Source organism: Triturus cristatus, chromosome 6 (assembly GCF_964204655.1).
Source record: "Triturus cristatus chromosome 6, aTriCri1.1, whole genome shotgun sequence".
NCBI lineage: Eukaryota > Metazoa > Chordata > Amphibia > Caudata > Salamandridae > Triturus > Triturus cristatus.
In genome coordinates, this window is record NC_140589.1 from 1,594,287,541 (window position 1) to 1,594,313,393 (window position 25,853).

The 25,853-nt window shown below is 45.7% G+C and overlaps 1 protein-coding gene across 1 annotated transcript in view; it reads left to right on the top strand.

Moving 5' to 3' along the window:
- Positions 1–25,853, top strand: part of LHCGR (luteinizing hormone/choriogonadotropin receptor) — a 789,694-nt gene that overhangs the window by 659,412 nt on the left and 104,429 nt on the right. The gene's annotated exons all lie outside the window — the stretch shown is intronic.

Sequence of the window (25,853 nt, forward strand, 5' to 3'; positions counted from 1 at the left end):
TAATCAGCTACCTCTACGCTTATTTCCTGACCAGGTTCTCTGTTTTGTGGGGTGTTTTCACTTAATTGGGGGGGTTCTACTTGCGGTTTTGAGGATAGGGGACTTGCTTCTCCTAATTTTTTGGAGATTATGGAATATTGGGGGATTATGGGATTTTGCAAGCTGGATGCCTCATCCGGGGAGGCGTAAATTGCAGTCATTGGATCCTTTAGAAAGTAAAATTTCTGTTTTCCGTTCTTGCCCCCGAATTTGAAAAGGACTGATTATGGCATTGGAGCTGAGACCAGCCTCTCTTTTTGCAAAGTGGATTTCTCTTTCTTTTTCTTTTTGTTTGAAATAAGATTTAAGTCTTTTGTGAGTGCCTTCTTCCTGGATTTGCTCGTAGGTGCCAGACGGATTTTTCCTGTTCTCATACTCCTTGCTACTTGACTTAATCCGCTGATTAGCCGCTCGCTGGACCTTCTTTGTGGTTGGGTTCTCTGCAAAAACTCTGCGGGGATGGGGTTGAGGGAACTTTTACTTAGATGCTTATTATGTTCGTAGATTTGCCTGTGTGATTTTGGCAAATTTCTGCTCGTGTTTCCTCATGAAACAACTCATTTTTGTGGGCGAGTTCTTAATTATTAACTCACACGGCAGTGCCCCTTCTATCCAGCTACCTCTGGCCTGTTTTGGCTGGGCAGGTTTGATGCGGAGGGCAGTTGTACTGTACCGATGGTCTCAGATGTTTTGCTATTGTGGTGAACTGCCACTTTTGCTATTGTGGCTAACAATCCCTTTTGCCGCGCTACAGTAGCACAATTCCACCCAGATGGGTGCAAGGAGTGCGAGGCGGATCAGGGAGCATCTAGCTAAGACTCGCTCGCTTTACCTGCACAGCCCGGTGAACTGGCTCCGGCACCTCTCACTACTCCACTCTGCTCCTTCTGGTCAGAACGACGTCTGCCTTGGTGTAGGAAGTGTCCGCCTCGGCTCGATGTGAAGAAATGTGAGATGTGAGAGCCGGGGGAGTGAGAGAGCGGGAGAGTGAGCCGCCGCTCGGGTTCAGCTCAACTCGGCTCAACCCCAGCTCTCTGGTTACCGGCTCCGCTCGCTCGCTCGATGAGCGGGTGAGAAAAAGGGAGAGCCAGGGAGTGGGGGAGCGGGAGAATGGGACACCACACCAGCTTGCTCGATTCGGCTTGACCCCAGCTCCACCCCACCTCCGGCTCTGATCACAGCTGATCACGGCTCTGATCACTGGCTCCGGTCACAGCTTCACTCCGGCACCGGCTTCACTCGGCTCCAATCGCTCAGACTGCAAACCGCGGGCAAACTCGGGCAGACTCCTCCTCCTCGCAGGTGCATCTCCTCCTCACAGGTGCGTCTCCAACCTGTCAAATGCTCGATGCACCTGATTAGAGAGAAGACTCTCACCAGAGAAGAAACAGTTAATATCATGTGAACCATCTACTCTGGGGTCCCATCAGAACTTTGCCCACACCACATCTTTAATGTTGGCATATCACCAATAAGTACAGGATTCATCCACATCCTGAACACCTCCACCACCTCCACGGAAGCCTTGAAGCATGCAGAAGTCAATGTCCACCTTAAAAAACCTTCAGCTGACAAAAGCCAACTGGCAAACATCTGGCCTATGTCTCTCCATCCTTACCCAACGACAGTAATCAAAAAGTCATTAACAAACAACTCACAAGCAACCTCGAGCTCCACCACCTACTGGACAACTCACAATCAGGCTTCAGAAAAAAATCACAGCACAGACCCTGCACTGATAGCAGCCACCGACTATATCAAGACCATCCTTAACCAAGGAGAAACAGCTGCCCTCATGCTGCTCGACCTCCCAGCGGCATTTGACACAGTCTCCCACAACACACTCATAAGAAGAGTCAACAATTGTGGTATTCAAGGACGTGCGCTAAACGGGATCTGCTCCTTCCTCACAGGAAAAACACAGAGTCACACTGCCACATTTCACATCCAAGGCTAAGAAACTGGTATGTGGAGTTCTCCCAGAGTTTATTCTCCAATCTGACACTGTTCAACATCTATATGGCTCCACTGGCCAACATCATCAGATCTCAAGGCATCATCATCATCTTCTACGCAGACGACACCCAACTCATCCTGTCCTCGATGGACAAAACACTCACCACCAGAACCAACTGCATGACCCTGGTAGAGGAAAGAATGAGAACCAACTGCTTGAAACTGAAGTCTGACAAGACTGAAGTACTGGTCTTTGGAAATGAGAACTCCTCGTGGGATGGCACCTGATAGCCGACAGAACTGAGACCACACCAACACCCACGTCCACACGAAAAGTTCAACATGATGGCACAAATCCACGCAGTGAGCTCAGTTTTCACATGCTATTACTGCTACGAAAAATCTTCAAGTGGTTTCCGTAGAACACCAGACGAACTGCCACAAAAGCACTCATCACAAACCAACTTGACTACAGCAACGCACTGCACACCGAAATTTCCAGTCAACTCCTGAACTGACTTCAGACCATCCAGAATGATGCCGCAAGACTCATACTCAACCTTCCTCACCACACTCCCATCTCACCTCACCAGGGAGCTCCATGGCAAACACAACCAATTCAAACTCCTCATGCACCTACAAAGCCCTACACAACACAGGAAACGTATACCTTAACAGCTGCATACACTTTCACAAGCTGTTAAAACACCTATGCTCAGCCTCACGTACACTCGCACACACACCTGCATTCACAAAAGCAAAGCAGGAGGCCACTCGTTCTCTTCCATAGCACCCAAAACATGGAACAACTTCCCACGACACATCAGAGCCTCCTCCTCGCTACTTGAGTTTCACAAGAATGTGAAGACTTTGCTCTTCAAGTAATTCAGCAGGAACCAGAACTACATACCTGCTCAAGCACCGGGATACCCTCACAGGTGATTAGTGCACTCTACAACATTAAAGTTCATCTGTTCATTGTCCCTTGCTTACGTAATGTGTCCCCCATGTGCAATTCCCTGTCACACCAGTCACAGTTACCTATTTGTATTGCATTCACTTTTCTTTTATTGAGTGACTCTTATTGACTCCTTTGAAGTCCTTACTCAGCATTAAATATTTTCAATTAGTGACTCCTCTGTGACATTTTCTATGATTTTACAATTTATGGGGTCTTGTCCAGATGTATGGTCTATTATTGATTTTATCCCTCCCAGCTCCGTTGATGACATTTTAATCAAAACTAAACATCCATACCAGACCTGATGATGACATCTGAATTCATAAAACAGTCGAAACACCACCACCATTTATAAAGCTATGCTTCTGGACCACTCTGTTTGGGGCACGTTATTCTTATTATTATCTACACATCTCTCATTAGCCTTTTATTGTCTGAGTTGAGAACATTTTTCACCTTTTATCGTTTTAAACCATGCCATCACTTCATGAGCAGTTAATGGATAAATGTGAGTGTAACTATATGTTTATGTGAATAAAGTGTTTATGCACTCCACTCATAAATGACTGTTGAGATTTTGGTTGGGTTTTTTGCTAGAATTCAGTACATAAGTGGTTTAAAAGTTATTTTTGCTGATAAATTTGTTGACTATAAACCACCATGCTTATATTGATTGGGCCTAATGTTAGATTATCTTTTAGTGGACGTATATGAGACTGCCGTTAGGGTGTTGAACTGGTGACAACAAATTTTTTAACAGACTTTGATGTTTTGATGGAGCCTAATCCTCCCTGCAGCGGTCATCTCAAGCATTTATCTTAGTCAATGGAGATGACACAGGAGTTTAAATGGAAAAAAATAGGCAGAGGAAGATTCCTGTTGGTGGCAAATGCTTTATGTACTTGTTGAATGCAACAGCCAGCTTCCCTCGAGTGATTTGCATTTTGCAGGTTGGAGGATACTGCAGCTAAATCTGAAATTTTGCTGACTGTCAGACAATTGTGCTCACACTTCTGGCCTGAAATGAGTCACAGCGTACATTATTAACTGTGCTTAAAAGCCTGGGGACCTGATTCACAGGACTAACTTAAGACAAAATCCTAAACCCACTACCATTTTGGTATTCACAAAAGGCACTTACTCATTTCGGTATCCACAGAAGTTAGGAGTCCTAACTTTAGGACTCCTAAATGCCTTCTGTGAATACCGAAAGTCTTAAAGTTAGGATTTTTCTCAGTTTAAGAGTAGTAAAGTTAGGACTCCTAAACTGAGACTTTTAAGATCCGTCTAAAAAATGTATTTTGCACTGTCTGAAATTTGTCAGCTGCCATGTATCCCCAATTCTGATGGATACATCTGCCAGGGGATTCCTCACCTTGTGGATATCCCCTGCGCCAGCAACATTCAGAAACTTTTTTAGCTCTCCACGCCGACGAGGACGACGTCACAGAAGCACGGCTCCGCTCGCGGCTCCGCTGACGTCACTGGATCCATAAGAGGACCTCGTCGGCGTGATGACGTCAGTTCCCTTTTTGCCACGCCGTCGACGCTAACGGTTTTCTGGGACTCTCCGTAGCTTTGGCTAGTTACTTTGTTTCTGCTGGTGTTTCTCTCTCTTCTTGCTTCTTGTTAAAAGATGTCGACAAAGAAGTCCGGATTCAAGCCGTGCAGGTAGTGCGGTAAGCACATGTCCATCACGGATCCGCACAAGGACTGTGTCTGGTGCCTGTCGTTGGATCACGACGTCGAGGGATGCTCCTGCTGTCAAAAGATGAGTACTAAGGCCGTAAAAGAAAGAAAAGCCAAGTTGTTTATTGCTAGGATGAAAAAAGAGAAGAGAGGTCGAAGACGATCGAGGTCAAGGTCGAGGTCGGCGTCGAAGTCGACGTCAGGGCATGCTTCTAAGTCCAAGAAGCATAAAAAGAAGAAGAGGCATGATTCTCGACACCGTTTGGATAAAGAAGCGGCTCCGAGATCGACTTCACCTTCTCGACGTCGTAAGGACTTTGTGTCTCCCTCTCCTGTCTCAATTCCTGCTTCTCCTGTTTGCCTGACCTCACCTGCGGCTTCACCGGAGCACTCTTTGGCTCCGGCTCCATCTCCGACGCCGGCTCATTCTCCAGCTCCAGTTGAAGAAGCTCCGGCTCCTGAAGAGTCTTCAACTCCGCTGGCTCCACCGTCGGCGCCGATTTGGCCCGAGTACGGTTATGCCTCAGTCTGAGCCATATCCCCCCTTTCCAGGCCCGGGACAAGATCCATCGCACTATTTGAATGCGATGTATGGAGTCTTCACTAGAGCAATATACCCCTCTGGAGCACCTTCGGGTCCCATGAGTCCAATGGTTCAATTTGGGGGTTCCTCAAGCCTATGCTCAGGCTCCATTTATGCCTTTTTTCTCAGCAACGCCGTCTTGGCATTTCCCGGCGCCGAGGACATCGCCGCCGCTTCCATCTTCACCGGCTCCAGCTCGACCTCGTTCGACTCCGGCTGCTCCTCCGGATCCGTGTTCTCCGCCGGCTCCGGCACCGTCGGAGTCGGTTGCGGCGCCACCGACTCCGGTCCTGAGGATTAGGTCCAGGCGAGAAGCTCAAAGAGTCCTGGAAGAGCAAAGGTACCAGGTTGAGGAGATGGAAGAGGGTGAGCTCATGGAGTCTGATGATTTGTTTTAGGAGTTGAAAGAGGCTAGTGGCTTAGATTTATCGCCAGAGTGGGAGATTACTCCTCCATCAGATACTCCCTCTAAAGATGTGGCCCCCTACCACACGGTCATTAGAAAAGCAGCGGAGCTTTTGGATCTACAGCTGCCAACTGCTGAATTTAAGCCTAACATCCTCACTGAGGTTTTACATTCTCCCTCCACTGTGACAGAGCCCTTACTACCATTTAATGAGGCCATCACTGAACCAGTCTTGGAGGTATGGCAAAAGTCCTTTTCAGCTCCTGCGATCTCTAAAACTGTGCCTAGAAGGTACAGGGCGGCTCCAGGTGATCCAGACTTTCTTACTTCTCATCCTTCTCCAGAAAGTCTGGTGGTTCAGGCTGCTTGCTCTAAGAGGTCTTCAAGTGCCTTTCCTCAGGTCTCTAGTGACAGGGATGCTAAAAAACGCGACCAATCAGCCAAGAAAGTCTTCTCCTCGGCCAGTATGGCTTTAAAGTCAACAAATGCCACCTGTCTCTTGGGCCGTTATATCCATGCTCTCATGGATTCCGCTAAACAACTGGCCCCAAAGTTATCAGAGGAGGACAGACAGAACTTTAATGTGGTGCTGTCAGACACTCAGGTGGCTGCACGTCAGGTTATCCAGAGTGGCCTGGATACTGCGGACTCTGTCGCCAGAATTATGGGCTCCTGTGTTGCCACAAGGAGGAGTGAGTGGCTGAAAACATCTGAATACTCCCCTGATGTGCAGGCAACCCTTCTGGACCTGCCTTTTGACGGTTCTGGGCTTTTTGGCAAAAAGGCTGATGCTGCTCTAGAGAGATTTAAGGAAAGTAAAGCCACGGCCACATCTCTGGGTCTGCAGACACAACCTAGGGGTTCTTTTAGGAGGTACAGAGGCTTTGGAAGGTCGTCTTTTCGGACCTACAGGCAGTCCCAGCAGCAGCAGCAACAACAGCAACAGAACACCCTGTATAAGAGCTGCAGGGGCAGATTCAGAGGTCGTGCTCGAGGTCGGCAGCTCTCCTCCTCCTCTCCCTCTTCCTCCATCCCTCCCACCACTGCAAAGCAGCCCTAGATCCACCATTCTGGATCATGCTGGTCCTGTGGGAGGCTGGCTTACCCATTATCTACAAGATTGGGAATCGGTCACTTCAGACCTCTGGGTTCTAGATCTTGTAGAAAATGGGTACGCCCTTCCCTTTCGGGAATTCCCTCCGAATTACCCTCCTTGTCAAGGTACTTGCTCAGAGGACCACCTTCACCTGCAGGAGGATGTCCTTATGTTACTAAAAAAAGGTGCGATAGAGGTGGTTCCAGAGCAGGAAAGGGGTCAGGGATGCTACTCCCGGTATTTTCTGATTCGGAAGAAGGATGGCAGGCTACGTCCAATCCTGGACCTCAGGATCTTGAACCTTTTTCTGAAGAAGGAGAAGTTCAAGATGCTCACCCTTGCGCAGGTTCTTCAAGCGCTGCAACAGGAGGACTGGATGGTGTCTATCGACTTGCAGGATGCGTATTTCCACATCCCCATCCTGAAGTCGCACAGGAAGTATCTCCGTTTTACGGTAGGGTAGCAACATTATCAGTTTGCGGTCCTTCCGTTTGGTCTTACTACTGCACCTCGAGTCTTCACCAAGGTGATGGCAGTGGTGGCAGCCCATCTCAGAAGATCGGGGATTCCAGTTTTTCCCTATCTGGACGACTGGCTAATCAAAGCAGAGTCGTCGGAGAAGGTGCTTCATCATCTGCAGGTTACAACTCAGCTGTTGTACAAATTGGGTTTCTCGATAAACATGCCCAAATCTCACCTGGTGCCCTCTCAGCGCAACCTGTTCATAGGGGCGTTACTGGACACTACTGTGTGTCGGGCATTCCCACCTTCTCAAAGGATTCTCGACATACAGGAAATTATTCCCTTGTTTTACAATGGAGCGGTTGTTCCAGTCCTGAAGGTCCTTCGCCTGCTCAGTCTGTTTGCTCCCTGCATTCTGTTGGTCAACCATGCACGCTGGCACATGAGGGCGCTTCAGTGGTGCCTCCGCAGGCAGTGGTATCAGCACAACGGAGATCTCAGGGAGTCAGTCAGGATCTCCAGAGAAGCTGCAGCGGATCTGTCTTGGTGGAGCGTGGAGGGCAATCTTTCTCAAGGAAAGCCCTTCCATCTACCTCCATTGGTGGCCACAGTAATAACGGATGCATCCACTTTAGGGAGGGGTGCGCATCTGGAGGATCTGGAGAAGGGTCTTTGGTCTCCAGAGGAAAGGTTGCTTCACATCAACCTTTTGGAGTTGCGGGCGATACTTTTGGCACTCAAGGCCTTCCTCCCTTCCCTTCGCGGTCAGTCGGTTCAAGTCCTGACGGACAACACTACTGCGATGTGGTATGTCACAAGCAGGGAGGTGTGGGGTCGCATTGTCTCTGCAGAGGCTCTGCATCTATGGTCGTGGGCTCAGGATCATCAGATTTGTCTCATGGCAGATCATCTGGCCGGAGTTATGAACGTGCATGCAGACAGCCTCAGTCGGCAATTCTCTGCCGACCACGAGTGAAGGCTTCATCCGTAAGTGGTTCGTCATGTCTTCCGGACGTGGGGAACTCCTCGTGTGGACCTGTTTGCCACTCACAAGAACGCTCACTGCCCATCATTCTGCAGTCTCCAGTATCCGATGCAGGGGGCTTTGGGGGACGCGTTTCAGTAGAGATGGGACTCACAACACGTTTCCTCCCATACCCTTGATTCCTCGGGTTTTGAGGAAGATTCGCCAAGACCGGGCCCAAGTCATATTGATCACCCCGGATTGGCCAAGAAGGGTGTGGTATACAGATCTTCTCCACCTCTCCTCGTGTCCTCCGCTCCATCTCCCTCTGAGGGCAGACCTCCTCTCGCAGTCAGAGGGGCAGGTTCTACACCCCCACCTCCAGAGCTTACACCTTCATGCCTGGAGATTGAACGGGGCAACCTGAATTCTTTTTCTCTCCCTCCTGATGTGGTAGATGTAATATTGTCTGCCAGACATCATCCCACTAAATCTATCTATTCTTATAGGTGGACTAAATTTGTTCTTTGGTGCGGAGAGAAGTCTATTGACCCTTTGAGGGCTTGTTTATCCAACATCCTTCAGTTTGCTCTTTCTCTTGCTCAGCAAGGCTTTGCTGTAGCTACTGTAAAGGGATATTTATCGGCTTTCCTTTGTTTGCTGGAGCAGCCGTCTTTGTTTAAGTCTCCTATTGTATTATGATTTCTTAAGGGCCTTACCAATAAGTTTCCGTCTGCTCCGTTTATTGTGCCTCAATGGGACTTAAATCTTGTCTTAACTTACCTGATGGGTTCTCCTTTTGAGCCCTTGCACAAATGTCCCTTAAGGCTGTTGTCTTTTAAAACGGTCTTTCTCATTGCCATTATCTCGTCAAGGAGGGTAAGTGATCTTCAAGCTCTGAGTTCAAAATCCCGTTCGTGACCATTCATGCTGAAAGAATGGTACTCAGGACCAGGGCTGCTTTTCTGCCTAAGGTGGTAACTCCTTTCCATCTGGGGCAGTCCATTACCCTTCCTACCTTCTATCCTCCCCCTCACCCTTCCAAGGAGGAGGAGCGGCTTCACCGCTTGGACCCTAAGAGGGCGGTGAGCTTTTACCTCAATAGGACTAAGGACTTTCGAGTGGACGACCAGCTCTTCGTGGGCATTGTTGGCTGCAGGAAAGGCAGAGCGGTGCACAAGCGCACCCTTTCCAGATGGATTATCTTGTGCATCAAGATTTGTTACTCTTTGGCTGGTAAGGAACCTCCAGAGGGTATAAGGGCTCCTTCTACCAGGGCAAAGTCTTCTACATCTGCCTTGTCTAGAGGTGTTCCTGTGGAGGGCATTTGTAGGGCGGCAACTTGGGCCTCCCTCCACACTTTCACGAAGCATTACTGCTTGGATTCCGTGGTGAGGAGGAACGGACACTTTGCTCGTTCTGTCCTTCAGGACTTTTTGGTATAGAAGGGTGGACACCCTCCTCCGGGAGTGGGACTGCTGTGGGAATCTTTTCACAAGGTGAGGAATCCACTGGCAGATGTATCCATCAGAAGAACAAGTTACTTACCTTCGGTAACGCTTTTTCTGGTGGATACAGTATCTGCCTGTGGATTCCTCACTGACCCACCGCCTGCCCGTTGTCCACCCTTGTATACCTACAATAGTGATGATGTTTCAAAATTCATTTATTTCTGTCAAAGGAAGTGTGTTATTTCTTTTGCCTTCCTGTATTATCTTCACACTGTGTGTGTTGGTTTGTATATTATGTACTGTGTATATATTGCTGTCAGTCCGTCCGTGTGCCTCGAAGGCACGGAAAAAAGGGCGGAACTGACGTCATCACGCCGATGAGGTCCTCTTACGGATCCAGTGACGTCAGCGGAGCAGCGAGCAGAGCCGTGCTTCTGTGACGTCGTCCTCGTCGGCGTGCAGAGCTACATAAGTTTCCAAATGTTGCAGGCGCAGGGGATATTCACAAGGTGAGGACTCCACAGGCAGATACTGTATCCACCAGAAAAAGCGTTACCGAAGGTAAGTAACTTGTTCATCTCACTCCCGTACAAGGACCTGGAAATAAAGAAGGACTGATATAATTTTATGATCACCCCTCGGAGAAAATGTTTACAATCTGTATGCATAATTTGCTCCCAGGGCTTTTTTTATGCCCCATAGGTTCTCTGCCCTCAGGTTATTCCAATTTAATTTGGCATCAAATAGGACACCAAGATATGTGAAGGCAGGGACTTTGGCTAGGCTGAAAGTGCCTGCCTTGTAGGTTTTCAAACTAGTCCCTCTGCCACCTAGCCCCATCACAAACAACTTGCAAAAATTAGGGGACAGGTCCAGCCCATTCATGAAGGATACAAACTATCAATTAGGACTTGCATCGCTCTGGGAGTAAGTGCTATGAGCACAGCATCATCCGCATACAACAGAACTGGCACTGGTCTACTGCCTATTCTCGGCGTATCAGCCTGCAATGATATCAGGGCAGATTCTAACCCATTAATTTATAATGTAAATAAAAATGGGGCAAGAATGCATCATTGACGCACACCTCTTGAACATTTAAAATTATCAATGAGTCCCCCCTCTTGAGTAAAGCAGACTGTAGCTGATGCATGGGCCTAGAGAGTCATTAAAACATTTATTATTGTGCTCTCGACGCCTAACTCATCTAGTAGTAACCACAATTTACTGCGGTTTACACTATCGAATGCTGCAGTGAGGTCCATAAAACATAGATAGATAGAACCTACTTTGGCAGCTGTATATTTGGATATCAAAAGATAAACGTTCAGGCATTGGCCTACTGTTGATTTACCTATTCTGAAGCCATATTCAACCACAGAAATAATTGGATTTTAATCTGCCCACTCAGAGAGCCTATTTAGTAAGACCCGACCCATCACCTTAACAGTAGAGTCTATCAAGTATATGGGGCAATAATAATGAGGGTTTCCCTGTCACCCTTCTTGAAGACAGAGACAATAATGGCTGTAGACCAAGAATGGGGCATGGATGATGACACTGCTGAGTTTAATACCCTAGTCAGGACCTGGGCCGACATGTCTTTATTATTCCGAAACAGGTCCAGGGGAATCCCACCCGGACCTGGGGCCTTATACTGGGATAATGGTAATGAGTGAAACCCTATATTGCTGACATGGAATTGTTTTGGAAATATCTTCTGAGAACTAGAAGTGCTCTTATATCTCCTGGTTCAGAAGAACCAAGGCAATGTTCAGTCCCAGATCTAAGCTTGACTTGCTGGATTCTGTTATTTCCAATATCACTGTTTCGGTGCTATGATTGGGATGGATGCAGAAGTTTTTGGTGGTTAGAAAAACAGATAGCTAAGTAGACAATAATTTTTGGGAGAATCTTTGCAACGGCTGGCAGCAGACAGACCAGTCTAAAGTTTGACAAGACTTTAGGGTCTGCATTGGGAGATCACCTTTGTTTTTTCCGGGGTTCAGGCTCTATCCCTGCCTGCAAAGAGCCCATGAAAACCTCTAAAAATACAGGACTGACCGTCTCAGCAACTAAATTCAAAATAGGAGGAGGAAACTGATCTGACGGGCAGCCCAACCTACACATCCTCATCGCATCCATCAGTTCGTCCTCTTTAGGAGGAGAAAATTGTAGCAGCTTCCGATCACCTGTGGGTAACATAGGGTCCTTGGCCAGTTGTATAGGTTCCCATATTAGATATTAATAGATTTGTTTGAATCCTTCTGATTTTATCATCAGAGAAATTGCTTAGGTTCATGCATAGCTCCAGATTTACCTAACATGGTGGTGCCATCACCTTTGGGTCTGTGAATTTAGACATTATTTTAAAGATTCCTTTGCCACAGTTGTCAGCCTCCCTGATGCAGCATGTATAATACGTGCCACGCGCCTGCTTTATATTCCCATGGTATGTACTAAGCGCTTTTATATAGCATCTTATCCTCTTCTTTATACTCTCGTCTCTACTGTCTTTTTAACATTTTACAGTTTTTCCTTTCAAGAGCAAGCTCCTGGGAGAACCAGTGGGCTGATCGTTTTGCTCTGCCCTTCTGGGTGGTTGATACTTGTGCCACCACCTCGGCTGCCCCCCAAGCTGTCCGCTAATAAAATTCTCGTTCCCCATGAATTCTCCTGTTAGCACCGGTTTAGTAGTAATTAAAACCTTTTGGAGATCGTAGATTAAGATTTTATTCCAGGGTCGTGTTGTGGAGGCTTGTGTGACTGCCTCATTCTGTGAGGGTAAGGACAAGATCAATGAAAAGGAAATTAATACATGGTCTGACCAGACTCTTTGGCTTGGAGTCTTCAGTTGGACCGCAGTGTTAGACATTATCCCATTGATGGCATGCCCAGCCTTATGCGTCGAGTCGGTAGGGCCTACCGCCAAGTAAACAGCTGCTAGTGTATCTAGAAAGCGCTTGAACAGAGGATCCTCACTATTATCTATTTGTATATTAAAATTATTAAGAGTTTCGTAACACAATTTCAATTACTGTGGGCATCATACTTTGATGCTGCAGTCAATATAAATGGCATAGCAGAGTGGATACAACATGGAGAAAGGAAGGCTAGGTCAGCATTATTGCTCTGGTTGTTATTCTCCTGCTCCGCTGCCTTGTTATTCTTCATTATTTTTCATCAGCTGCATGTTTTCAGTAGCAGACTGGATGAAAAGGAACTGCTTCAAGTTCAACTGCAACAAAACAGAAGTAGCCATTTTTGACAAAGACACTTCTTTCTGGTCTTCAGGCTGGTGTCTCGCTGGGGTATGACTAACTCCCCCCACCCATCCAATGCTGCCAGGAACCTAGGTATTGTGATTGAAAGCCAAATTTTCAGGACCAATCACATCAAATCGGTCATCTCCACATGCTTCCACACCCTCAAAATGCTTAGGAAAGTGTTAAAATGGCTCCCCTGGACACCTTCAGATCTGCCACGCAAGCCCTAGTCACTAGCTGGCTCAAATCGTTAACACACTCTACGGCAGCTTTTCAGTGTAACTCATTAACTAGCTCCAAGTAATGCAGAGCACAGCTGCCAGGATCACTCTCAAACTCCTCACTGCACCCAAATATCTAAACACCTCAAAGACCTCAACTGCTCCCAATCCACAAATGCGTTGTTTTCAAATTCCTTCATGCACACCTACAAGGTACTTCACAACTAAGTCCAAGCTTACCTCAGGAACAGCATCCGACTCTACTCCACGGCCAGAGAACACTGCTCAGCCAGCCTTCTCCTCTCCCACAATCTCCGCATTTGCCGAGCCTTCTTCCCCTACCTCGCCCCCAAGGAAACAGACTCCCCCACCACATCAGCACCTCCAGGCATATGTGAAACAAGTAACAGCAGGGCACTATCCACTAAAGGTGCTGTCAGTCAAGCACATGATATTCTATTTGTCCAACTCCTGTTATGACTTACCCAGAAGCAGTACATTTATTTTTTCACGTTTGTTCAACAGAAATCCTGTTTCCAGATGATTTGAGGCTCGATGTAAAACACAGGTAGATGTATTCCTACCTACATGGTATTCTATTTAGCACTTGAAACCAAGGTTTATCCTGTTCTGTATCTCTTCCAACACTGGCAAAAACAAATGAAATGAAGCAAGGGAGATAAAGGAATTGGGTCAGTTGTATAAGTAATAAATTGGAAAAGCCATGAGTTCACAAAGCATACCCCTGTTCCAACGGTCCAAAATGCCATCACATGTCCTCATATGTAATCTAAATGTGTTCTTTGATGTCACAGTAAACTCGATGTGAATGTTTCTGGCACTCATGGTTACCATGCAAGACAGAAGGCAAAAACATGGCCTGTAAGTTGCTGCAGTTTCTGGATCCACAGTGGATTTCTTAAGAAGGAAGGAGTCCTGAAATACTTAATGGGCGAGGTATTCTTTCCTCAGTGATGGAGATATTCACTAAGCTTGTGATGTCACTGGTGAAGGTAGGAATTCATGTTTAATTCATGCTGCAGGACGTGGGTCAACTGGTAAATTGGATGCTTTGAAAACAAATCTAGCAACGTCTGACTACTCCGTGAGATGTAAGCTTGTTAAAGATGAAAGCCAACTGGGTGGTGGAATAACTAGGTAGGAGGATGTTTCTGAATAGCTTCTAATGACCTCTCCGTTTTCATGTGTTTTGAGTTGAAGTATGAAAGCTCACAAATGCAGTTGGGTGTGTTATAAAGCCTTTCGGTGAGTCTGTTACTGAAAGATGCTAAAGAGTTTTCTTGACTGATTATGCTCTCCATTAATGTGGTCAGAGGGACAGGATATTTTTACTCAATAGCTCTATAGTACCCATGACTATTTTGAATTGGGCTGCATCTTCTCATGGGTCAGACATCCTGGTCTCTCACTTAGATCCTGCTAGATTTGGGCAGGTTCAGCTTTTTTGTTTACAGTAGGCCAAAAAGTTAGGTACTTCTGTGTTTGTATATAAACAGCTAGGCTGGTTATTGTATCTTGGGGGTACCTAATGTCGCTCTACAGTAAGCAAGAGGGCTACTCAAGTACTTTGGGTGCAGGAAACATACAGTAGCACACTGAGAGTGTGGGAAAAAAGCAAACACATATTTTAATAGCAGGTGGCACCATTTTTATGACTTGCTAAAGAGTTGGCATCTCACCCAGACCTCTTGTATTACTAACAGAGAATGGATTGTTGAAATATAGCTGTAGAATACAATTGTTTAGGTTTTGTGATTGGTGTTTATGAGGACTGAATGAGTCTTACATGGTGCGTAGTTACTGCACTGTTAGCCTACAGCATTCATCTCAGTTTGAGAAACTCCTCAGGCTACGGGTTGAGATGTCCTATTCAAAACTCTTTTGCTCAAAAGTAGTTGCTTGCTGATCAGAGGACAGGCATGGAGTAGAAGAGTTGATCAGTGGGTGAATAAGGCCTTTTTAATTTTAGGCAATAGAGTACCCCATTGGTGCTTCATAAACAGGGATATGTTGGAGCCTCCCTTAGCCACTATCAAGATATAAGTGATTTTGCCCAGGATTATGGACATAGAAGGCCAGAGTATCAGAGGATGAGGCCTTGGCTGAGAAGGCTGCTAGGCAGTATTCTTTCAGGAGCATTGAACTAGACAGTGTTTAAAACAAGAGGAGATATGAGCCAGACTGCTTGAATAGATCAGAGTTTAGGTAGATCCCAGTGATTTTGCATATTAGTAGGAGGTCAAAGTTTTTATTGTTGCAAATAGTGAATTTGCTGCATACAAGTTTGAAGTGTACATGTACAACTAGCCCACCAATTAATGGACAAAACAATTACAGACCCCACACATTCTTTATACCAAGAGCAACTTCTGGTATAATAAAGGAAAACAGTGTTGAACATCCCAGGCTTTCCCCAAGTCTCTGTCTACTGAAATAATATAAACCTCAATCCAGAGCCCTAGAGCACCCACTCAAAAGCGCTGTGCTAGGCCCATCAAAACAAAGTATATTGTCTTAAGCATTGTGTAGCGCCTCACGGGTTACATACCCTCTTGCCGGCCCCATAATAATGATTAACACCTACCTAGGTTGTTCTCCAAACCTTAAACTCACGCTCCAGTCCACTAGGGTTAAATATGCACCTCTCCTCAAGCCTGGTCCCCTGCTTAGTAAGACAAAAAAAACAGCTCAGCGCCTTCTGCACCTTTCTCAAAGCCTGCTCCCCTACCCATCAAAACAAAACAAAGATTGGCAACTTTTGCCTCTCTTTGTAAGCCTGATAATTGTGCCATAAAAAACTTAAAACACCCTCACATTTCCTGCCTTTACTTCCAAGAAAGCTCCACGGAAGAAAATTAATTCAAACGCATACAAAATGAGTTTCATTGTTTGGGTAATACAGCCGTGTCACTAGCCTTACATTGTGACCTTTACAACCAAGAGCCTCGGGCCACAATGCTAGTAATGGGACCTTCCTGGTTTGTCGTTTTTGCGTAAGGATGATTGCACAAAAAGACAGCAAAATGTCTTTTCTAGGTCAACCTTTTTAGAATTTGTAATTCAAGAAGTATTGACACGGATAACTCTTATTGAAAAGGGAGGGCCTTTTTTCGCAAGAACAACCAAAATTAAACCTGCTGGGTTTGGCCAGCATAGTATCTGTCCTGGCAAGCTCCCACGAAGGACAGCTGTCTGCAGTCTGAATCGCAAGGTCCAACAGCTGGACCTGCCATCACTTGCAGCTCCCAAGGCCCAGTCTTTTGGCAGTGTGCCACACAGTGAGACCTACAAAACACCCCTTGTGTTGGCAACTCAAAACTACCTTTAGGGTGCTAAAACCCAAACCTAGGGAGAGTTGAAGGCCAACAGACACTGAGCCAACGCCAGCCCTTTATGCTACTGCACAGCTGCTGACTAGTGTGGGACATGACACCAATTTTCAAAGAAGCTTCCATAAAACATTGAAACATCACCGGATTTCTCATCATTCATCTGCCGAGGAAGGGCCACCACTCCTCTCCTCTCTGAGAATCTACTTATTGATTGCCGCAGCGGGAAAGCGTAGCGGACAGTTGCAGCAGGCGTGTCATAGGCAACAATGTCTGTGCCCAACTGTGCCAGGACTGCACAAGGAACCCTGTTCCTCCTACTGCCACCGTGCTGCAGCCCTCTGTGTCGTACAGTTCCGACTATTGTAGGAAGACTGTGCGTTTGGGAAACATAAGCATCAAAACTATGGGGACTGGGTCCTCTCATACTCAGAATATGTTGACCTAGATCACAGTGCACCATCTGGACCCAAAAACCTTACAGGGTACCTGATATTATCTGCATCCCCAGAACATGACAACTTAGTTCCCCCAAGGAAATTGTGGAAACAGAACTACCCTTTTGTTGTTAACTAAAGCATGCCCGAAGGAAGACACAAGATATACACAAATTGGCATTTCAAACATTAGTTGAAGCAGTTTGATTCTTATGTAATATACTTGTGCTGCAAATATCAGTACTAGAAAACAGAGCATAGTAACCAGCATTACAGGAAAGGTGAAAAAGATCAATAATTCAACCATTATAGTTGCTGCATTGATTATATGAATACAACTAATTGTACTCCTACCTAGCACTGCCTATCCCAGAGAGCATAGGGTGGATGCTATTCTGCCAGATACCTTAGAGTGGTCTGCGTGCATGTGTGGTGGCCAGCCTTGGTATAGAGCAAGCCACCGTCCCTCTCAGGATAGTGATGGCATTCAACTAGGCTAGAATTTAGGCACAGGGCGACCGCTACAAACCATCAAAATGCTCCTCAGCTGAACAAAGACTTGCTGCAGGTTATATAATAAAACCGGACCTGTTTGTTCGGTGCCCAAGCTGTGGTCTGGCTGTCATTGTTGATTCTACCAACCCATAGTATTTGTATTTTGTATTTTATTCTTGTAGAGCGCTACTGTCACCCAACGGGTATCCTGGCGCTAGACTGAGATGGTGAGAGAAACTTTTAACCGGACAGGTAGCCGCATGCAGACTACGAGAGAGGCCGAGGTCGGCCAAAAGGTGCAGGATAGGAGATCAAACGATCAGGGGCTTCTCCCTAGGGAATAGCCAGGTTTTCAAGCTGTGCCTAAAGTTCATCAAAGAGTTGGCCTGTCTAATGTTCAACGGAAGATCATTCCAGTACCGTGCTGCCACTGTGCTAAAGGCCCTGTCCCCCATCCTGGCTTTCTTAACCTTGCCAGTAGTTAGCAAAAAGGCATTTGAAGAGCGCAGCATCCTTTGAGGCTTATACCAGGACAATTTCTCTTGCAGGGAGGTCGGGCCGAGGCCGTGTACCGCTTTATAGGCAATGCATAGGGCTTTGAAGCTAACCCTTTCCTTTATAGGAAGCCAGTGGAGCTCTTGTAGCACCATTGTGGTCGAAAATTCGCGTTTCTTATTCAACGCTAGTTTGGCTGCCAAAGACTGGACCCTCTGCAAGCTCTGGAAGATGTAAAGGGGAGCTCCTAGGTACAGAGAGTTGCAGTAGTCCAGCCTGCTCAAGATGATGCTGCGTACCACCGAAGGTCTTTTCTCTGCTGGCAGAAGCGGTAAAATCTGTCGTAGGTCCTTCAAGAGAGCAAGGCAGACCCCCACAGTTTTTTTAGCTTGAGAGGCCATTTGAAGATTGTTGTCGAGCATGACCCCCAGATTCCGCACAGTAGTCACAGGGAGAATGGGTTCCGCCTCTGGGGTCAGTCTGAGATCATAGGGCATGTCACGTACTCCAGCAGAGGAACAGTAGATCACCTCTGTCTTTCCTCCATTGAACTGCAGTGAGTTGGCCCTGAGCCATTCCGAAGTCTGGCGCATACATATCTGGAAGTCATCCATAGTCAAAGCACCCTTCCCCTCCAATGAGAACACCAATTGGGTGTCGTCTGCATAATTGACCACATCGACCCCATACGACTTGATTATAGAGATCAGTGGCTGCAGGTAAATATTAAAGAGGATGGGGCTGATGGCCGACCCCTGAGGGACCCCATGCTCTACCAGGGTCTTGCTGGAGGTGAAGGGGGACAGGGTGACCACCTGTTGTCTCCCAGTAAGGTAGAATTGCATCCACTTCATGGCACGTCCCTTAACTCCCAGAAGTTCCAGTCTGTTCAACAGGATTCGGTGGTTAACCGTGTCGAATGCGGCGGACATATCTAAGAGGACCAATACAGATGAAAGGCCTCTGTAAGCCCGCATCCGCAGATTGTCTAGCACGGTGACCAGAGCCGTCTCCGTTCCATGAGGAAGCAGTGCCTGTGCATGTTCTTTCCAGATCTTATTAGGTAAGGGGTCTAGCGGAGATCCTGACCTCACATTCTATGCACAGCAGTTAAACAGCTCATCTGTGAGCGGTGTAAAATGCTCCAGAGAGGTTGCCACCTCTGGTTCTTCCACCGGCCTCTGACTATGAATATTTTGGGGGGAGACGGTACTCAACGAAAGGCCCCCAACAATTTTAGAAATTTTCTCCTCAAAATGGGAGGCAATTTTGTCACATAGTGCCTGTTAGGCCACCACTTTATTTCCCAGACTAGCGGGCGTAGAGAGGTCTCTAACGATCTTAAAGAGAGCTCTGGCGCTATTCGATGAAGACAAGATGGTGTTGGCAAAAAAGTCAGCCTTGGCTTTAACGATCAGCTCCTTGTACCGAGCTAGCACCCCTTTGAAAGCCTCTTTGTCATGCTCGGCATAGTGCCTACGCCATTTCCTCTCAGCCAGCCGACAGGACCTGCGAGTAGTGCTCAGCTCTTCAGTAAACCATGGTGCAGAATGTTTCGTTTTGACCTTCAGACGCTTCAGAGGCACGTGCTGATCCAATACTTCATAGATGTAATTGTGGTACAAACAATAGTTTGTCCCCACTGATTCGTAGGGATCAAAAGGAGGCAGGTTTTGAAAAAGCGGCTCCGTCCGACTTTTCATAAGTTTAGCCCAGTCTCTCCCCATACGATATGTTATAGGGGTGGCCTAGTTACTTCTCCAGCAGGTAAGCGAATCTGAAACAGGATCAACGAGTGATCAGTCCAAGTCTGGGGTAGAATGTTGGTCACCTCAGTTTCATTACAGTCTGCAAACAGAAGATCCAGAATGTGCCCTCCTTGATGGGTGGGTTGTTGGAACAGCTGATGCAGATTGCAACTTTCACAGGTTTCCCTGAGGTCTCTTAGGTGGCCATCTAAACTGCCATTCTCCCATAGATTGAAATCGCCCAGGATCAGCATTCTGGAGTGAGTCAGTGACTGGGCTGCGATGACATCCAGGAGCGCCTGGTATTGAGTATTAGAACTAGGGGGTCTGTATCCGACCATCCCAGTAAGGAGCCTTCCCCTCTGTTCTTGTAGGGTGAAGCCCAATAGTTCAATACCCACCACCTCGTCAACCTTGAACGGGGCAAAATCCCATATATCCCTGAACATCACCCCAACCCCTCCGCCTCTCCCCATTGCTCTGGGCTTATGAAAGATCTTGTAGCCCTCCGGGCAGGCAAGCCCCAGTTCTACCGAGGAGTCACTACTACACCATGTCTCCGTCAAAAATAGGACATCCAGTTGCAGATCTTCCACCAGATTTGATACCTCCAGATGGTGTTTGGCCAGGGAGCGACAGTTGAGCAAGCCACATTCAAGGACCGGGCTAGGCCGCGGCGCCCTAGTGGCCTTCTCTCCCCCACTGACCTTGTTCCTAATATCCAGAAGTTGTTCCTTTGTATATGTAAAAGGACTTTGTGCGGGCCGCACAGCGTATCTGGCGCTAGGAGCGGACGAGGCGCGGACGGGCGCAGACGGGCTTGCCTCTGGCGCGCCTCCGGCGCGCCATCGACGCGTCCGCTGCGCGCACGCGCTGCGCGCTTGCATGTCTCCTCCTAAATAGGGCCCGGCTGTGGTAGTTCAACTACTAGAGCGTCGACCAAAATGGCGATGCTCCGGTGTCAACCGGAAGTGGGGGAAAAGCTTCTCAACTACCCGTGCGAAGGACCCAATGCTCCGACCCAGTGCCCTGTCCCTCGCAAAGTGCGAGAGTGGATGAGGAGTTTTACAGTGCGGGTAAGTGCAATATTCAAACGATGTATTACAATACTCCACAATTCTCCACAATACCCTCCTTCGTCTCTCCCCGCTCCCCAAAGCAATACAGTACAATACACAAAAATGAAAAGATAGCAGAGCGCAATACAGTACAGTTCCGATTAAAAACAGTCTTTGGGGATAGTAATCGCTGAACAGACAACAACAACAGACCAATTTGCGCAGTGTACCCAGTCCTTGGACAGAATGTTCCAAGGTTTGATAATGTGTCTATGAAGAAATATATGTGTAAGCAAACCCTTTCTGAGTACACTATCTCATATGGAAACGCTGGCAAATTGTGCTAAAAGTTACCATTTCAAAAGGATATCAGATTTTAACATGAACATGTAAAATGGAAGTGTTTGTGCACACAGCTTATTAACCTTACAACACCCACTCCTTGCCTGTAAGTTTACTTCATACTCATGAAAGCTTCGTATTAAACCTAAAAATAAACTAAAATCAAAGTTTCAATTGCTCAGGAAACCTAAAAGTGTAAAAACTAATTTCACTTTAATAACAAAGCATAAAGAAAGCTCAATTGAATTAAAAGCCATTTAAAAAATATGCAAATAATATCTGCATAAAAAAAATTAATTTTGTATGAAAAAGTTGCTGAATTAAAAAGTTCTCGAAACTGCATGAATGTTTAACTGTTCCAAAAGTTAGCAGAAACAATGTTGTTTCCAGCTTTGAAGACGATGTTTCCGTTGGCACCCCAATCAGAAGTTCCAAAGAACAAACATGATTGTATCCATCCCAATCAGCAGCCACTGAAGGTGTGACAGTCAGTAGTGCATCCGTAGTGTACGAGCCAGGATCTGAAAATCCAGGAGCCGAGGCATCCAGAGATGGATCATAAAGTGCATTTTGCAGCACAGACAGGAAATCTTTCCAAATGGATTCTTAATGGACCCATCAGCAATACCACATCTGTAGATTGCACCAATTTGCATTCCAAGGCATGTATCCAAGGCACACTCAAATGTGCACATCAAACAGTGGAACACAAGTTGTACGCAATGTACCCATACATGTCGAAAAGACAAGGACCAATCGTCATTCAGTTCCTTTTTTTAAAATACTTTTTATTGAACATTTTTCAATTATTACCACAACATTACACTTGTTATCCCCACCTTCTCTTGCCACTTCTGGGAATATTTATCCAAATCCTCTTTCTTTGCATAATTAAAAAGACCATAAATTACCCCAATCGAGCACTCACTATCTCCACACAATCGACTACCGCACATTTTCCAAACCCAGCTGGGCCACCCCCCTTTCTTAACAAATAAATTCTCACTTGCAGGTATTTAAAGAACTTCCTCCAACCGATATTAAATTTATCTTTAGGATCATCAAATGGGATTATGCCCAAGGGAGAGAAAAAATCCCACCCTAAACAGCCCTTCCTTGACCCAATTATTCATAGGTTGATCCCTAAAAATCTCTGGTAGATTTGCGTTATTTGCCAAGGGCGTGTAAAAATTCAGTCTGCCGATCCCAAATAATCTACAAGCAGCACTCTATACCTTAAAGACCCCATAAAGAGTAATTAAACATACTTTTTTGTAATAACTGTCATTTAGCTGTCGCAATAGACAACCCTATGCCTCCTTCCCCATTAAAAGTTCGTACGGCGAAGGTACACGGTCTACTAACCCTTCTTCAGGGTATTCTTGCAGCAAAACTATGCTATGTAATAGCAATATGGCCCAATAGTATAGTTTCAAATTGAGCAGTGCCCAGCTTCCTCTCACTTTTGGTAACATATGAAATTTGAGAGCCCTTCTAGGTCTAGTGTAGATCTATATAAATAATTTTCTTAAGCCACTGAATAGAAAATGTCAATGGAATGGCCTGAAATAAATAGAGGACCTTGGGGGGGAAAAAGCCTCTTTATGACATTACATCTACCCACTATGGATAGATGAAGGGTATTTAGTCTGCCCAAATCTAGTTTGATTTTATTCAAGAAGGTCTTGTATTATCTTTGACTATATTATCTAATTCTGCCTTAATACTAACTCCAAGATATACTGCCTTGTCCACAACCCGCTTATCAATCAGCTTTATTTTGTCATTGATAACTATCTGGGTCTTATTTTTGTTTAACACGTAGCCAGAAAATCTCCCAAATATTACTGCCTCATCTTCTACCACTTTGAGTGCACTTAAGGGACCAGCGGTCTCCAGGGCAGTATCGTCGTTATACGGCAACGTCTTGGTTTCCCACCCTTGTATCTGGATAGGTAAGATTGCACTGTTATTTTTCAGCCTACGTACAAAGGGGTCGATATATATTGCAAATAGTAACTGGGAACAGGGACAGCCTTGCCAAGTCCCCCGTGAGATCTAAAATGAATCTGACAGTACCCCATTCACAGATACCCTGGCCACCGGATGGTAATATAGCATTTTAATTGCTTGAATAAATCCCTTACCGACACCCACCCTTGACAGGGCCACCCACAAAAGTTTCCAGGAGACCCTGATAAAGGCTTTTTCTGCATAACGAAGAATTAAAGCCATCGGATCCCATGCAACATAGCATCAAAAAACGAGATCACTCTCGGCACATGGTCAATTGTGACTCTTCCTGGGATAAACCCATGTTGTCGAACTGATACTATCTTATGAATTATTGGAGCTAGACGAAAGGCAAGATTTTAGAATATATTTTAGAATTACCATTCATCAGAGTGATTGGGCAATAGCACCTCAATTCCATTACCCTTTTTTGGGGCGGAAATACCACACTTTTGGCCAAAGACCAGGAACTCGGAGATCTGCTTCCCTTGAAAATATGATTGAATAACCTGGTCATACAATCCGTAAGTTGTTGAGAAAATATAAATTGTCAATCAGTTTTTGAAGTAAGGGCACACCAAAATACTGCATCATGCGTTTACGACACATCAGCACATTTGGTAATGCCATTCCTATTTGGAAGCATGGCGTAACATCCATTGCGGAGCAGCAAAAATTGAAACAGGATCCCGACAATGAGGAATAGGACCAGTGGTATGCCTCCAAAGATGCTGGAAAAAAGGGAGTGTATGAAAGATGGAATCACTCCAAAGATGGTCTGGAAAGTACTTACAAACCAAGACCAAATTGCTTTAAAAAATGTACTACTCCCACATTATTTGGAGCATTAAGTATGTGGTGCACAAGTTCTCCAAAGGGTTGTGGGAGGTTGGTGCGTAGTAGCGACTGGATTTCAGAAGAAGACTTTGCAACTTGCAGATCAAACATCTTTTTTGCAGATGTTAAAGAAATTTCCTTCTGAAACAATGTCTTTCAGTCTGCTCAGAATATCAAAGTTCACAATAAAAATTGGAGCCCCCTCTAACCTTTCGAGCCGTTGGAAAAAGCACATTTGTACAACAGGTCATGGCCCTGAAAACCGCCATTACATAGGGCACTCCCGGTTTCACCCTACAGCAACCTTGGTATTCAACATCAAACAACTTCCATTGGAAAGTAATCTGAATACTGGCCGAATTACAGCAGCTGGGGAAGCCTTCGCATAAGAAGCTAAGTTTACCATTGATGTATTACATGCTCCATGAAGTGTAACCTTCCTACAAACCTAAGAATAGCCAAAAGTATTCTCGCAGTCTGTTCTACTAAGAAAAACTTAATTGTCTCCATTCCTACATTCCTACACCTGTCAACAGAAGGTAGGACTCATGGCTTGTGTACAAATCTCTCCCCTAATGCTTATACCTGCCCACCAGTGTGTTAAACAGGACCTAAACTGGAATGTTGAAATTGGCAGACAAATAAATCCATTACTAGGTTTCCACTACAGTAAATGATAATTTCTCTAGATGTTCTATGTTTGACATTGTGTATGTTGCGTCCTTCTTCGCCTTTGTTTTCTGCTCTTGTGTTGAATTGTATGGCAGAAATAAATCCGTCACATTCAAGTCCTTCGAGGGAATGCGACCATTTCTCAGAGCTTGTAAAGTCCAGCTTAATAGCATGACAGATCTAAGCTGACTTTGTCCCTGTTGTAAAAGGTATATGTCACTCTGTATGATGCCAATAGCCGATTACACAATGTTACTCAGAGAATAAATTGTAGTGGATAAAGAAGTCATACCAATGTCAACTACTGCTACAGCATTTTCTAAATTTACTCTGCCAACCTCACGTATCAGCCCAGCAGCTTCCTGCTGTGACACCTTCTACAACTTGTAGTATACAGCACACAAAAAGCGTTTCTGATGTGGCTTTCTACAACCTAACCAAAATTCCTAGAAATCCTTGTCATCTGAAAGGAGAGGCAAGTGTTTTTTTACTTCGTCTAATGTGTAATGTTGTAACCATTGAAGGCATAACTTTCTCACACTGTAAATTGTTACCACTGCGAGTGCTGTGTCTGCAAGTAACGTGGAACTGGCCTTTTTATTCTAAAACCCTTCGTGTTGTTCAAAAATTGGACATGATAACCATTAGTATCTAATGGCCACACTAGCCACCCCTCTGGACTGGAATAGGCAAAATTATATGTACCATTCCTTAGTATACTGCTGAGCTTTCCAACTATGTGGTTGATGAATTGTTGCTAATTTTCAAAACCTTTATCTTGGCGAAGCCTTGGCAGGATGTTTGTTGTACAGTTTTGTTCAGAAAAATCATTTGTCTCTGTTGAAACTGATGCTTTCTGGTTGGCTGAGGCTGTGCCTAAGACAGACAGAACCTACCACTCCTGTCAGAGTTAGATGATTACAGTCAGTGTATGACCTGCACTCACCCTTGGGTAGCTTGGCACTGAACAGTCAGGCTTATCACAGAGGTAATGTCAAAAGCATTGACACAACACTCTGACACAATAAATAGACCGAGTGTCACAAAAGAGACTTCACACAAGGTGTATATTACAAGCAACACTAGGCTCAACACTGTTAAAATGATATCAGTAATATGCAGAATTGGGAAAAATCCTATTTTAACTCAGCACCCTTTTGAGGTGCGATATGTTGTCAGAACCGGGCCCACCCTGGCAAACAACACAATTCAAATCCAAACATTTCTAGGTGCATCCCAGGTCACAACGATATCGGAATATGTACACATGGAAATCTATGACACTTTTCAGCAGCACTGTGGGCATCGGCAA